This window comes from Pleurodeles waltl, chromosome 5 (assembly GCF_031143425.1).
Source record: "Pleurodeles waltl isolate 20211129_DDA chromosome 5, aPleWal1.hap1.20221129, whole genome shotgun sequence".
NCBI lineage: Eukaryota > Metazoa > Chordata > Amphibia > Caudata > Salamandridae > Pleurodeles > Pleurodeles waltl.
The window spans coordinates 649,430,068-649,443,735 of record NC_090444.1 but is presented as its reverse complement, the minus strand read 5'-3'; the positions used below and the strand labels follow the sequence as shown (position 1 = coordinate 649,443,735).

The window sequence follows — 13,668 nt, the reverse complement described above, 5'->3', positions numbered from 1 at the left end:
TGTTTCTCTTGAGTGCTTTGTGAGGGTTAACAGTTAAGTATTTAGTCTTGTTTGCATTTATTTCTAACCCCTTCAAGCTGCAATACTCATTGAATTTATCTTTTAGAGTTTGCAGGCCCATTGGAGTTTGAGACAATAGGATGGTGTCATCTGCAAAAAGGAGGGCGGGGACTGGATCATCATTCAATCTTGGTGAGTCGTGGTTACTTTGTTTCAGATGATGAACCAGATCATTGATGTATAAAGAGAAAAGAGTTGGGGCGAGCACACAGCCCTGTCTCACCCCCCTCTTGATAGGTATTGGGTCTGTCAACTCTCCTTTTGGCCCCCACCGGACCTTTGCAAATGTATTTTCATGTAGCCTCTCCAGCTGGCCCAGGAGGTTCCCCGGCATGCCCTGTTTTCCTAATGCTGCCCATAAGGAGTCTCTCGGCACCAGATCAAAGGCTGCGCGCAGGTCCACAAACGCGATATACAGGTGGCCTTTCTTTAGTCTAGTGTATTTCCACATTATTGTCAATAGCCTAAAGGCCTGGTCAACTGTACTGGTCTGTTGTCTAAAGCCTGCTTGGTATATAGACATTATGCTGTTCTCTTCTATCCAGATATTGATTCTATTCAGGATCTGTCTAGCATACATTTTTTGTGTGACGTCTATGAGGCTAATTGGTCTATAGTTCCCTGGGTCTTCCCTGGATCCTTTTTTGTGGATTGGGATTATTTCTGCCCCTGTCCATGTCTCGGGCATTGGGCCTCCCCTTGCTATAGCATTACTTAAAAGGTTTAGATAAGGTGCCCAGATTTCTATGCTATGTTTGAATAGATCCCCCGGGATCTTATCCAAACCGGGGGCTTTTCCTGGCTTGATTGCTTCAATGGCAATCACCGTCTCCTCCAGACTAAACTGTAACTCGGGTAAAATACCCCAAGCCACTGGGGTTTTGTGTCTTGAGGGATAGAGATCGAAGGTGGGAGGGTCAGAGTAAAGATATGTAAAATAGTTAACCCATGTTTCGGGGTCTATGTGATGGTCTGTAGTAAATATCCCCTCTTTGCTACCATGGGTAACTATTTTCCAAAAGGTTCTTGCATCATTGCTTTTCGCTGCTACCAGCAGGTCTTGCCATTTTTGGTCCTCCCAGTTGCGTTGGGCAATAGCCAGCGTTTTCTTATAACTGGCCCTTGCCTGCTGTATGGCTAATTGATTTTTTTGCTTTAGTGCCTCTACCAGTACTCTTTTCCTCTCTCTCTACATTTGATAGTATACCATGGACTGTTAGGGGTGGTTTGGGCCTTCTCCTTTATGTGCTTATTCTGTAACTGTTTAGTCAGGACAGGTCTTAACATAGTGCTCAATGACTGGTGGATGGCCGTAATAGGAATGTCACTAGGTTTATTTTCTGCATAAGGCTCCAAGAGATCAGAAAATATGTTGTAAATGTTTATCAAAGTGACCTGATTGCCAAGTATTACTGGCCATTTTACAACCCTTCTGTTGTTACTGAGGGTGGGTTGTAACTTCACTTTATCATGTTCTATATATTTCGAGTCCAAATCTAAGAAGTGTGCCTTGAATTCAATTATTAGCGGGAAGTGATCGCTATCCCTTCTTTTATCAATTTTAAAGGTCGCTAGTCTTTCCCATGTGCTTATACTATGCAGAATGTAATCTATTTTTGAAGTTGAGTTGCCTCTCTGGAAAGTAACCAGATTAAGGCCGACTTCACCCACTCTGCCATTGCATGCCATCAGTCCATGGTTTAATGTAAGGCTCATGATTTGCAGTGCGGCCACTGTGCCTGGGACAGTTTTTTCTATTGTTAGGTAAGGAATTGTTCTCATTCGGTCTTCCTCTTCTGCTAAATGTTCGAATCCAATTATAGGTTCATAGTTACAATTAAGGTCACCCCCTATCATAATTGTCTCACCTATTGGAATTTTTTTGAGCAGCTCGTCTAGTAGAGTTATTTCAGGAGACTCCACGTTTGACTTTCTAGGTCTTATATATACATTAAACAAGTGGGTTATTATCTTATTTTTTTTTCCCATTGTCAACCATAGAATGTCCTCCGACTCAGTGGCTTGCATGCGTATCTCAACATTTAATGAGATCTTCGCCCATACAACCAACCCCCCAGACGGTCTCCCTCTGGCAGCTGAAGTTGCACTGATAAAGTAGGTTTTATATCCTACTTTATACGGTGGATCTTTAAGCCATGTCTCCTGGAAGAGACAGACATGGTGTCGATCAATATAGTCCTGCCATTCGGGGTCTATAAGCTTGTTTTTTAAGCCAGCTACATTCCATGAAATCATGGTGATAGGACCCCTTCCGTTTAGGCTTGTGGCATTAAGAGTATGGCTCGGGTGAGTTGTTAAATTTTTCCTACCATACAAAGGCTCCACTGCGCTCCCTGCCCCTATAGCATGGAGATCAATCCCTTCATGGGGCTCCCCTACTATTTGGTCCCCATTGGGTTCCACTTGTGCCTGATCTATCTGGATTAGTCAATCTACTCTCTCAAGGTTTGAATCATAGTTTCTCTTTTGCAGTCCCTCATTGTGGTTAAGTTTATGCCTTTGTGCTCGAAGTTTGGTAGTTAATGGATCCAAGCTAAACCTCATGGCATTGGAATTAGGGGCGGGGGTTCTCTGTTCCATGTCAATCAAACCTCTGATTAATCTTCCATCCTTGAGTGTTAATGCAATAACGTCAGGTTTCCCCCTCTCTCCAGGGATTCTTTCTGACCCCCTAATATCTGATCGAATTATGGATAAACAGTGTCTTTTAGCCCTGATCCAATGTATAAGCTTATTTTTTAAGGAGTCCTCATCTTCTCTGCTATTTAAGGGTAATTTTGGAACATTTAACAGATGAACAACATTGATCCTAGTAGGAGACCTATCCTCCTCAGAGTATGGGTTCCATATGGTGTTTTTGTTATAATCATTAGATGCTTGGGGATAGGAGTTCAAAGTAAGTTCCAAAATTCCTTTTTGGGGTCCTTTTACCAAGCGGGGATCTCTTTGTGGTTTCCCTGTTCCTTGGCATAAGTTACTATAATTTCTTCTCTGGGAATTGCGTGAACCAATATATTCCACATTGACCCCTATCGTGCATCCCTGTGGTTGTTGTACAATCTTGGCTGTAGCTGGGGTAAGGTTAGGGTTAGTAATCGAATTTTGAGGATATGTGGATCTACCTTGTAGATGGGGTGATATGGGGGGGGACTCCCTTTCGCATTGGCCTCTATTGGTGCCCCTACCCCCCTCCTTTTCCACAATATCTGTTAAGGTTCTGACTTCAAGTTTCAAATCCCTAACTTCCTGGATTAATCCGGTGATTAGATCATAAAGATCTGCTATAGATCTTGTTTTATTTTTTAGAGGGTTCCCTGGTTCTGAATTGAAAGGAGTGATCCTTTCACTATCTAGCTGTACAGTTGGGATATATGGGTGTAATTCATCCACGGGTTCCCCCTCTTGTGCATTCTGTATGTTACTACTATCAAGTTCTGCCAAGACTGTATATTTATTGGAGCACCTAACTTCGCACTCCTGGATATGGCTCTTCTTCCTACCATTATCAATGGTGCATAGGTGCAAGGGTCTAGTTGCAGCAACCCTAGGGCTAACAGTCCTGACATCAGATGGTGCCTCCCCCTCTTGCTGGGAAACGATCTCTATCGCTTTATCTTCCACTGGTTTGATTTTCTTCGTGTAATAGGAGGTAATCTTTTTGTCGGGGCCCTCCCGAATAGTGGTCCTACTGCATAGTAGTGACTCTACCTCCTCAATAAGATCGTCTATTTCAGCTATCGTGCAGTTCTCACCCGCATTCCTAAGTTTTTTTACAGAATTCATCTTTCCCCTTGGGGGTTCTGATGCCTTGCGTTTTCCCATGGATTAAGCTGCCACTATAGATCTAAGCAGACCTATTGCCAGTTAGAGAAAAAGAAAAAAAAAAGGCAGAGGCCCAGCCTGTCCCCACTCCAGTATTTATCGGGTAATGGAAAGAGCGTCGCAACAATAGGTGGAGAATACGGTCCAAAGGCCCTCTATAAAAGGACCTATTTAGGAGTAAGTATCAACACAGTACCTTCAGGCAGCCATACGTGTAGATTGGCATGTCCATGCAACTTTGGATGAATGTCAGGGGGGTGGCCCTGCCCTGCCTCTTCCTGGCACGGACGGGCAAGGACGGGCCCGCCCTTGTCCCGGGCTTTGCCCGGGCGCGTCCCGCGCGGCGGGAGCGCGATTAGAAATTTAAAGGGCTCCTGCCCTCGACACGCCTCCAGTGACCTCCTTGCGCTTCCCGCGACGGCGGGAGCGCGATTCGAAATTTAAAGGGCTCCAGCCCTCGACACGCCTCCAGTGACCTCCTTGCGCTTCCCGCGACGGCGGGAGCGCGATTAGAAATTTAAAGGGCTCCTGCCCTCGACACGCCTCCAGTGACCTCCTTGCGCTTCCCCGCAATTTAATTAACCTCCCCCCAACGGATAACACATGCTCTTGAAAGGAGGGAGAACGTGGGTTGCTTTCCTGGAAGGTTTCCAGCAGATGAAGAAGTAGAAGAGAAGTAAGGCTGATGGACGGTACCACGCTGCCTAGGTCTTCCATGTCTTCTGTAGGCTTTATAAGGGGGGATGGCAGATTGCTGACTTTGGAATTACTAGCAACCGTGAAAGGAGGAGCAGCGGGCAAACCCCCTAAACCTACGGAAAGGCCTGAAGGGTGAGGAGAGAGATTGAAGCCCTAGAGGTTTGGTGGTAGCCTTACTCTCCTTAAACCTCTCTAAGGCAGAATCTGCCTTGGCTCCAAACAATCTGTATCCATCAAATGGAAGAGCTATTACAGTAGACTGTACATCAGGGGAGAACCGCGACCCTCTAAGCCATGCAAGCCTTTTGTTTGCAATTGAGGTCCCCATGGCTATGGCAGCAGAGTCCCCAGTATCCAGGCCAGATTGAATAACTAGTTTTTGTAGGAGGCTGGACTGGCTTGTAGTGAGTACCAAGGGGTACTTGCACCTTGCACCAGGCCCAGTTATCCCTTATTAGTGTATAGGGTGTCTATCAGCTTAGGCTGATAGATAATGGTAGCTTAGCAGAGCAGCTTAGGCTGAACTAGGAGACGTGTGAAGCTACTACAGTACCACAAGTGTCACTTGCACAATATCATAAGAAAACACAATACACAGTTATACTAAAAATAAAGGTACTTTATTTTTATGACAATATGCCAAAGTATCTTAGAGTGTACCCTCAGTGAGAGGATAGGAAATATACACAAGATATATATACACAATAGCAAAAATATGCAGTATAGTCTTAGAAAACAGTGCAAACAATGTATAGTTACAATAGGATGCAATGGGGACACATAGGGATAGGGGCAACACAAACCATATACTCCAAAAGTGGAATGCGAACCACGAATGGACCCCAAACCTATGTGACCTTGTAGAGGGTCGCTGGGACTATTAGAAAATAGTGAGAGTTAGAAAAATAACCCTCCCCAAGACCCTGAAAAGTGAGTGCAAAGTGCACTAAAGTTCCCCTAAGGACAAAGAAGTCGTGTTAGAGGAATAATGCAGGAAAGACACAAACCAACAATGCAACAACAGTGGATTTCCAATCTAGGGTACCTGTGGAACAAGGGGACCAAGTCCAAAAGTCACAAGCAAGTCAGAGATGGGCATATGCCCAGGAAATGCCAGCAGTGGGTACAAAGAAGCTTCTACTGGACAGAAGAAGCTGAGGTTTCTACAGGAACAAAAAGGGCTAGAGACTTCCCCTTTGGTGGACGGATCCCTCTCGCCGTGGAGAGTCGTGCAGAAGTGTTTTCCCGCCGAAAGAACGCCAACAAGCCTTGCTAGCTGCAAATCGTGCGGTTAGCGTTTTTGGATGCTGCTGTGGCTCAGGAGGGACCAGGAGGTCGCAAATTGGACCAGGAGGTAGAGGGGACGTCGAGCAAGACAAGGACCCCTCTTAGCAGCAGGTAGCACCCAGAGAAGTTCCAGAAACAGGCACTACGAGGATGCGTGAAACGGTGCTCACCCGAAGTTACACAAAGGAGTCCCACGTCGCCGGAGACCAACTTAGAAAGTCGTGCAATGCAGGTTAGAGTGCCGTGGACCCAGGCTTGGCTGTGCACGAAGGATTTCCGCCGGAAGTGCACAGAGGCCGGAGTAGCTGCAAAAGTCGCAGTTCCCAGCAATGCAGTCTAGCGAGGTGAGGCAAGGACTTACCTCCACCAAACTTGGACTGAAGAGTCACTGGACTGTGGGAGTCACTTGGACAGAGTTGCTGGATTCGAGGGACCTCGCTCGTCGTGCTGAGAGGAGACCCAAGGGACCGGTAATGCAGCTTTTTGGTGCCTGCGGTTGCAGGGGGAAGATTCCGTCAACCCACTGGAGATTTCTTCGGAGCTTCTAGTGCAGAGAGGAGGCAGACTACCCCCACAGCATGCACCACCAGGAAAACAGTCGAGAAGGCGGCAGGATCAGCGTTACAGAGTTGCAGTAGTCGTCTTTGCTACTATGTTGCAGTTTTGCAGGCTTCCAGCGGGGTCAGCAGTCGATTCCTTGGCAGAAGGTGAAGAGAGAGATGCAGAGGAACTCGGATGAGCTCTTGCATTCGTTATCTAAGGTTTCCCCAGAGACAGAGACCCTGAATAGCCAGAAAAGAGGGTTTGGCTACTTAGGAGAGAGGATAGGCTAGCAACACCTGAAGGAGCCTATCACAAGGAGTCTCTGACGTCACCTGGTGGCACTGGCCACTCAGAGCAGTCCAGTGTGCCAGCAGCACCTCTGTTTCCAAGATGGCAGAGGTCTGGAGCACACTGGAGGAACTCTGGACACCTCCCAGGGGAGGTGCAGGTCAGGGGAGTGGTCACTCCCCTTTCCTTTGTCCAGTTTCGCGCCAGAGCAGGGCTAAGGGGTCCCCTGAACTGGTGTAGACTGGCTTATGCAGAATTGGGCACATCTGTGCCCAAGAAAGCATTTCCAGAGGCTGGGGGAGGCTACTCCTCCCCTGCCATCACACCATTTTCCAAAGGGAGAGGGTGTAACACCCTCTCTCAGAGGAATTCCTTTGTTCTGCCATCCTGGGACAAGCCTGGCTTGACCCCAGGGGGGCAGAAACCTGTCTGAGGGGTTGGCAGCAGCAGCAGCTGCAGTGAAACCCCAGGAAAGGCAGTTTGGCAGTGCCAGGGTCTGTGCTACAGACCACTGGGATCATGGGATTGTGCCAACAATGCCAGGATGGCATAGAGGGGGCAATTCCATGATCTTAGACATGTTACATGGCCATATTCGGAGTTACCATTGTGAAGCTACACATAGGTAGTGACCTATATGTAGTGCACGCGTGTAATGGTGTCCCCGCACTCACAAAGTTCAGGGAATTGGCCCTGAACAATGTGGGGGCACCTTGGCTAGTGCCAGGGTGCCCTCACACTAAGTAACTTTGCACCTAACCTTTACCAGGTAAAGGTTAGACATATAGGTGACTTATAAGTTACTTAAGTGCAGTGTAAAATGGCTGTGAAATAACGTGGACGTTATTTCACTCAGGCTGCAGTGGCAGGCCTGTGTAAGAAATGTCAGAGCTCCCTATGGGTGGCAAAAGAAATGCTGCAGCCCATATGGATTTCCTGGAACCCCAATACCCTGGGTACCTCAGTACCATATACTAGGGAATTATAAGGGTGTTCCAGTAAGCCAATGTAAATTGGTAAAATTGGTCACTAGCCTGTTAGTGACAATTTGAAAGAAATGAGAGAGCATAACCACTGAGGTTCTGGTTAGCAGAGCCTCAGTGAGACAGTTAGGCACCACACAGGGAACACATACATATAGGCCAAAAACTTATGAGCACTGGGGTCCTGACTAGCAGGGTCCCAGTGACACATAACAAACATACTGAAAACATAGGGTTTTCACTATGAGCACTGGGCCCTGGCTGGCAGGATCCCAGTGAGACAGTGAAAACACCCTGACATACACTCACAAACAGGCCCAAAGTGGGGGTAACAAGGCTAGAAAGAGGCTACTTTCTCACAGTTTTGCTACTGCCTGACTATCCTGCAGCAGCTCTGTAAAATTACCCTGCACATCCGGAGGGAGTTTAGGAATAACCTCCTTGACTGAAGCCATCAGAGTACGGATATACTTGCCCAACAAACATGTAGCAATCACTGAATTTAACGCCATACTTCCTCACAAAAAATATTTTTTGCTGACTGTTCCAAGTGTTTTCACTCCCTGTCTGCAGGTATTGTGGGGAAGGAACCAGGTGCAGCTTTGGGTGAACAAGAATCCTGTACCGTGAGGCTTTCAGTTGTTAGATGCTGACTCCAAAACTGTGGGCCACCTGGTGCAGCTCTGTACCTCCTGGCAATAAACCTGGAAACTGCAGAAGTAGAAACAGGCTTTTGCCACAGATCCAAGACTGGCTTCATTAAAGCCTCATTAAATGGCAGGAGGGGTTCTGATGCAGCAGAAGAGTGAAGCACCTCAGTCTGAATGTTCGGTTTTAGTTCCATAGTAGGCAGAGGTAAGTCCAGACGTTCTGCTGCCTTCCTGGTTACCATATGATATGAGGTAACCTCCTGAAGTAGTATACCCCCAAGGGGCAACAGTTCCCACTCAGGAGAGGTGTCCAACCCACTCGGAACCTCAATACCTTCAAACTTGTGAGAAGACAAGGGAATCTCTCCTTCCTCCAGGTCCTGCTGATCTTCCAAGTACTGCTTCAACTCCAAGAGCCACAAGGCTTCTCTCCTCGACGTTAACCTGGAGTGAAGCCACACAGTCGACAGTGAAGGCACCAATGTCGAGAAAGCCTGTTGCGGTGCTGGTGAAGTCGGGCTCTGCTCCTGGCATGTGTAGATTGAGCCAATGCCGGACAAGATATGTCCAACATTGACACCGGCGCCGCCAGCACCGGCAACCCCGAAGGAGATGGTATCTTTCTCTGCGCCGTCCTCAACCATTGATAGGGAGTAAATAGGCAGGAAAGGCATAAAGGGAGCCTGCCTATACAGTGCCAGAAAGCCTCCAAGGTTAAAGGTTAAAGGCCAAAGGACCCGTGGGGCCAGCAGGCGCACCCTTGGGGGCCATCGCTCTATTATAAATCCTATACTTAGCATTTAAGAAGTTGGGTGGGTCCGTCTCTGGGGCCAGAAAGATCGAATACTCCTGCTTCTGTTGTGGAAGCTGGGCCTGACCTGATGCCTGTTCTTCCATCTGCCGAGCTGATAGAGTTACAGAAGAAAACTGCACAGCAGGACAAAATGGCGACGCCGAGATCTCCACCAAAGAAGTCGCCAGTGACATCTCTGGCAACTATTGTTGTGGAGGCGATAGAGTGGGACTCACTTCCCACATTGCATGGCACAAAGACTTTAAAGCTGGAGACTAAGACTCGGGGCTGGCATCTCGGGATGAGTGACACCGTGAGCTGAGGTGCCGCCACCTCTTGTGCAACCTCGAAGACCTGTGGTACGATGATTCCTCTTGAGGCGTGGATCTTCAACAGTCCTGCTTCTCTTTTTTAGCTTTCGCTAAGAACAGCTTCGCCTCTCTTTCCTTAAGTGCCTTTGAGTTCATGCTTTGGCATGAAGAGCATCCCCTGACGTCATGGTCAGAACTTAGGCACCAGAGACAGTTTTCGTGAGGGTCAGTAACCGACATGTGACCCCCACACTCTCTACAAGGCTTAAAGTCCGACTTCTTCGGTGGAGACGTTGTTGCAGAAAGGGAAAAAAAAACTCAACAATGAAGCTACAAAACAGTGTAACCACCTGGAGAGGTAGAAAAACCGTCAGTGTCGAAGACGCAGAAAAAGCCTACGTCAGCGTGCAGGCGAGGACTTCTTATGACTTCGATGACATCAGACAGAGTCAGGTGCGGAGCCGTCCCATTGTGATGTCCTCGTTCAAGAGGCGAGCTAGAGCGAAAAAAAATTCTGCCAATTGCTGGTGCAATTGGTAGTATTCAAAAGGTGAGCAATACACAGGTAGATGTATCCATCAGAAACTGTACATATCACTCAGTGGCTAACATTTTCAAAGCAACACCAACTGCCTTCTTACTGGACGTCCTTTCTTTGTCAAAAGTATTTAAGACTGCATTACATCTCAACAGAAGAAATAAATTTCTAATGATCTCCTGGATGATTATGATTCTGATTTCAGCCCAAGTCTCAGCAGCAAAACTGCCTCTCAGATCTTTGCCAATGCCCACTGTATCCTAGTCCAATGGAAATTCTGCTTTCCAATCCTCTTTGATCTCGCCATTGCCTTAGACTTTGTGAGACAATCTCAAACAGTGCATGGGCTTTGCTGGTATAGCTCCCTGATGGCTCTCCTTTTATCTGGAAAATCGTTCCCAGCAGGTGAACTCTGGACACTTTCTTTCCTGTCTTCTCACTCTCCCTTTCTGGAGTCTCACCCAGGCTCCATTTTAGTACCTGCACTTTTCACCCTTGACATGGAACTACTTGGGGGCATTTTAATTGACTCATGATTCATATACGTCTTAAATCCCGATGATACACAGTTATACCTGAATGCTTGTCTTCTGGCTTTCTCTATACATATAACTACAGATCTGATAGAGACTTCAAACTGCATTTTCCTCACCTTTTGCATATTTCCCAGGCATCAGAATGGATTCTGAAACTTTCAGCAGTAACTCTGCACGTTGATAGATGGTGCAGTGCGGCTGTGCATTGATGTTGTTCTACTTTGTAAATGATGTGCTGAGCTTACGTAGCCACCACTCTGGCAGGCTGACATCAGTTTCTTTCTTTCTGTGCCACCAGACATGGATCTGGAGCTACCTCTTGTCTCTGGGACAATTTATCTCAAAGTTTTCCTGTGAGCAAGGGAAATGTCAGCATCCAAAACAGGTTTTTAGCACTGTAAGGACTGTCGCAAACAAATGTATGTGACAGAGCCTCATCAGGTCTGCCTGTGGTGCCTGCCGACAGCCCGGCAGTGATTGGGAGTTGGTGAACCTGAAAGCTATATGAGGCCGTAAGGCAAAACTCTATATTGCCGAGCACCAATAGACTCTGTGGTGAGATCGGTCCAAGTCTAACGGTCAGTCCCATTCCCAGTCACGATGTTGTAGATCTTGAGGTCAGTCATCGCATGCTTCATGTCTTTAGGTAAGTCGAAGAAAAAACATAAAAAATCCAAGCACGCTTTGACCTTTCCACCACTCATATACTCTGAAGAAGCTGAAAGGGTGTCACCATGCTTCTCAATCTCGTTCCCAAAGTCAGTTGATGTCAGAGTCCATCCTGCAACCTGTTCTGGTACAACCTTAGTTTCGGTGTTTGCTTGTGACACTGAGGCAGATCGAAGAGTTATACAAGGTCCTGCTCTGACTCTTCGGATCCTTACTGACACCTTTTAGTGCACTTGTGGGCCCAAAGGAGCCAAGAGGTCATCCATCTAGGATACCACCAGCAGGCACACAGTCTGTGCCAGTTTTACCCTCTGAATCCAAGAATGCGCCCCCCCCCCCCAACTCAGCCTTCAGCACCACCCTCCAAGCCAGTATCCAGAGCCTTGATGCCAATGCTGACTCCATTGATGCCAGAGGATGAGGTACCCATTGTGCTCCATGACGAGTTGGTGCCACTACAAACTCAACAAAACTGCATGCAATACCCATAGAAGCACAACCTCCATTGAAGAACCCATATGTTGCAGTCCTTATTTTGTCCGGATTCAGACAAGAACTCTGGCGTGAGTGATGAGATAGGTCAACCCTACCACAAACAAATTGGTACGATGACCTCCAAAGAGCCAGTAGCCTTGACGCTTCCCTGGAGTTCAGACTCTTCTCGCCCCTGGCGCCTGCCACTAAGGTAAGTGCATCTTTTGCAGGGGTCATGCGTAGGGCAGCTGAAGTTCTTGACTTCAAGCTTGCCACCTTAAAGGGCAAAACCAATACCTTGAGGGAAATGTTCCAGCCAAGGCAAACATCTACTTAGCCCCTACTGCCCTTCAATGGGGTACTCACAAATACTTTCTCAGGGTCCTGGGCAAACCTTTTTTCCGGCTCCCCAGTCACTCACCAATTGAGACACATCACTGTTCTGCCCTGGGTAACCCTGCATTTTTGTCTCAGTACCCCTTATCTGACAATTTGGTGGTGCAGGCATTTTTCTAACTACCGCCCCCAATAGGGAGTTCAAAAGAGTGGAAACCTTTGGGAAGAGGGTATTTACCTGCACTAGCTTGGCCCTCAAGTTCGTTAAGGACAGTTGCCTGCTTGGCTGCTACTCCCATGCTCTTTGGGATTCAGTGGCTCAAGTTCTACCAGGTGTCCTAGGACACTTATTCTGACGACAGTCAGACAGGATGGTTGTGACACAACCAAGTTCAAAATGAATTGTGTTTTTAGATACCACTAATTCCACTGGGAGAGCCACTGGAACCAGTGTCACCATGCCTGTCTATGTTCTGAGGGGTTCTTATGTGACAATCAATCTTATGGACATGTCCTTTGATGGCATTTGCCTCTCTGGGGACGAGGCGGATTTGCTCTGGTGCTGTTCAAAGACAGAAGGGCCACGGCACGCTCCCTAGGCTTATCTGCCCAACCTCATAAGCTGCAGCAGCCCAACTGTTCCTTTTGTGGTTTAGGCAGAGGCACCCATACCACCAGCCACACAAGCATCACCAAGGTGCCCAGCTATTTTGCAGTCAAGACCACACCGCCTAACAACCCTGTGGTCAAGGTCAGCGTGCCACTCAGCCCACTGCTGTGAGAAAGTAGCCTCTTTCTAGCATGGTTACCCCCACTTTTTACCTGTTTGTGAGTGTGTGTTACTGTGTCACTGGGATCCTGCTAGCCAGGACCCCAGTGCTCATAGATAAAAACATATATGTCAGTATGTTTTGCCTGTCTCACTGAGATTCTACTAGCCAGGACCCCAGTGCTCATAGTTTGTGGCCTAATGTGTATGATTTTGTAGTGCCTAACTGTGTCACTGAGGCTCTGCTAATCAGAACCTCAGTGCTTATGCTCTCTCTGCTTATAAATTTGTCACTGTAGGCCAGCTTCATTTACCAATTTCAATTGGCACCCTGGACCCCCCTTATAAGTCCCTAGTATATGGTACCTAGGTACCCAGGGCTTTGGGGTTCCATGAGATCCATATGGGCTGCAGCATTTCTTTTTCCACCCATAGGGACCTCAGACAAACCCTTACACAGGACTGCCATTGCAGCCTGCGTGAAATAGTGCACACACTATTTCACAGCCATTTTCACTGCACTTAAGTAACTTATAAGTCACCTACATGTCTAACCTTCACTTGCTGAAGGTTAGGTGCAAAGTTACTAAGTGTGAGGGCACTCTTGCACTAGCAAAGGTGACCCCACATAGTTCAAGACCATTTCCCTGGACTTTGTGAGTGCGGGGACGCCATTACACGCGTGCACTACATATAGGTCAATACCTATATGTAGCTTCACAATGGTAACTCTGAATATGGCCATGTAACATGTCTAAGATCATGGATTTGCCCTGCCTTTTCCAAATCTGGTATTGGGGAGCCAATTCCATGTATCCTGGGGGCTCCACCATGGACCCCCAGTACTGCCAAACCAGCTCTCTTAGGCTTGCACTGCAGCTACAACTGC

The 13,668-nt window shown here is 47.5% G+C and overlaps 1 protein-coding gene and 1 long non-coding RNA gene across 5 annotated transcripts in view; one reads left to right on the top strand and one right to left on the bottom strand.

The window, feature by feature from the left end:
* AK9 (adenylate kinase 9) overlaps positions 1 to 13,668 on the bottom strand; it is an 824,487-nt gene that overhangs the window by 254,264 nt on the left and 556,555 nt on the right. The window lies entirely within an intron of this gene.
* Positions 1 to 13,668, top strand: part of LOC138295903 (uncharacterized) — a 419,369-nt gene that overhangs the window by 92,080 nt on the left and 313,621 nt on the right. Inside the window, exon 5 of the long non-coding RNA XR_011203710.1 lies at positions 107 to 192. This is a non-coding gene — a long non-coding RNA (uncharacterized lncRNA). The remainder of the gene's footprint in view (positions 1 to 106; positions 193 to 13,668) is intronic.